The following is a 2,663-nucleotide window of genomic DNA, read 5'->3' as shown; positions in this document are numbered from 1 at the left end:
GTATGCTTGACGAAAATCTGAACGACAAAACTGTATTCCGATATCAAAATCGTATCTCTGCACAAGGAAAAGTCCAAAGGATATTTAGTTGAGTCATCATTGATGCTGTGATCGACTAACAGGTACTGGTCCCCAAAGAAACGCTAAAAATCATTATACAGTCTACTGAATTATTCTTGTAACTACCCGATTTAAATATGTACGAGCAGAACATCTGCTCATTTGGAATGAAACTTTCTCCAACATGGACACGTGGTTTTACCGTATCGATCCAAAGTACACTACTATATATATATATATATATATATATATATATATATATATATATATATATATATATATATAAATATGTATTTAAAATGAAACTAATACGTGTTGTGTGTTGTTGACAGTTTGTTTTCAGCTATTGCCAGTGGTTTTAATACAAAACATTTTAAAGTACAAAACGTTTTGACTTGGAATACTACTGAGTCCATCTCTGTCGTGGTCTACGTTTTTGATAATTATCTGATAATAATAATCTAGCTTGCAGTTGTTCCTCCTATTGCTTGTGGTTCTAACACAAAACATTCTGAAGTACAAAGAGATTTTATCAAACAGTTGGACACTGTTGTTGTTCCTCCTATTGCCTGTGGTTCTAACACAAAACATTCTGAAGTATAAAGAGATTTTATCAAACATTCTGACCTACAAAGAGATTTTTGAAACGTGTGGACACTGTTTTCGTTGCTGTTGCTTCTTTTTATGTGAGACCCGAAATATTACTGAAGCTATCTCTGGTGTGATCTACATTTCGAGAATTATCTCTGAACAATGTTCAGAACAAACCATTTATCAGTTATGAAAAGATTTCAATAGCACAATTTCTGCCTCCGTTATACAGTGCACAAACACACACAGTAAATACCAATTATATAAAATAAGGATTTTTTGTGGGGTTTGTTTTATATCGAAAACAAAGATCTAATAAAAAAAAAACCCAGTTGCAATGCTGGAAGGAACTTCAACAATAAATATGGCCATTGGCCTTGTCTTTCCGTTTTTTTGTCTGTTTGGGTGGATGTGTACACGAAGACCCAGGTCCTCTGTTCACCCCACCCATCCTCGGAAACATTCTTCAGATCGGGGCAAACCCTGTTACATCATTCCAAAAAATGAGAAAACAATATGGCGACGTTTTCAGTGTTTACTTCGGGAACCGTTTGGTCGTAGTCGTCAACGGATTTGAAAACCTGAAAGAAGCGTTTGTTATCAAAGGGGATATCTTCACAGCACATCCTTACATGTATGTCCAAACTTTTATTCGGGGAGAAACGGGAATCATTTTTTCCAGTGGAACCGTATGGAAAGAACAACGACAATTTGCCGTTGCAACACTGAGAAATTTGGGTATGGGTAGAAACATTATGGAAGCAAAAATTCATGAGGAAGTAACTGCATTTCTGGAAGAATTAACCACACGAAGAGGGCAAGTTACTGATATCTATAATCTAGTACAAACTGCAGTCCCTAACGTAATCTGCACCTTAGTGTTTGGTAAAAGGTTCCAATACAATGCTCCGAAATTCATAAAACTTTAGAAGTTAATGGCAGAAGATATATCGCTTTTCCCATGGGCGGAGTTTGTGCCACTGCTGCGTTTTGTACCCGGAGACTTGCTAAAGATCAATCGTACAATTAAAAATGCAGAGATGGTCGAACGCGAATTTATAAATCCCGCTATACAAGAACATTTGGAACATTATGATGAAGATAACATATATGATTTGATCAGTGCGTATATCAAGGAAATTAAGCAAAAAGAATCACAAAGGCAGACGACAACTAGCGTAGACAGAGATAATCTTAGTAGATCTATTTCAGATCTTTTTACGGCTGGAAATGACACAACTGGAACTACACTGCGATGGTTTTTGTTGTACATGCTTCATTTCCCAGACATTCAGGATAGATGTTTTACAGATATAAACAGAATAGTGGGAAGTAGTCGCCTCGTCTGCATGAAAGACAAAATGAACCTTCCTTTCGTCGAGGCAACTGTTATGGAAACGTTGCTGTTCAGTGATATCTTACCTTTAGCGGCTCCTCGTAGTGTCTCAGAAGATACCACTTTTGAAGGGCACAACATCCCTAAGGACTCCATCATAATCCCTAACCTTGGTTCAGGTCTTTCAGATCCTAAAGTTTGGGGAGATCCAGAGAGGTTTAGACCAGACAGGTTTCTTGATGAGCATGGAAAATTTAGCAAACCAGAATAGTTTATCCCTTTCTTCCTTGGGCGTCGAAACTGCATTGGGGAATCCTTGGCAAGAATGGAGCTGTTTCTGTTCATTTCAAACATGATTCAGAAGTTTCAGTTTGTAAAGGCTGAGGACAAAAAACTTCCGTCGCTGGAAGGAGACGTTGCGTTGGTCAAATGTACAAACATTTTCAAGATTCGAACAATTCCGAGAGACTAGATACAGATCAAAGTGGCATGTTGTTGATCATTGTCTTAGTGAAATATTTTATGAACCAACCTTGGGAATGACAATCCTGCAGGCGGACTAATAAAGATGTTTCGTCCTTGGGAGTAGCATTCGACCTATAGAAAAAGCGCATAGCAGTGGTTCGTGACAGCAGTGAGAACCTTGTCAGTCTGAACAACCAAACTGTAATACGTG

At 37.8% G+C, this 2,663-nt stretch overlaps 1 pseudogene; it reads left to right on the top strand.

Annotated features, from left to right (window-relative positions):
* Positions 1-1,140: 1,140 nt before the first annotated feature.
* LOC121388435 lies at positions 1,141-2,459 on the top strand (annotated as a pseudogene).
* Positions 2,460-2,663: the final 204 nt, after the last annotated feature.

Source organism: Gigantopelta aegis, chromosome 14, assembly GCF_016097555.1.
Source record: "Gigantopelta aegis isolate Gae_Host chromosome 14, Gae_host_genome, whole genome shotgun sequence".
NCBI classification, from domain to species: Eukaryota; Metazoa; Mollusca; class Gastropoda; order Neomphalida; family Peltospiridae; genus Gigantopelta; species Gigantopelta aegis.
This window is presented reverse-complemented; position numbering and strand designations above follow the sequence as displayed.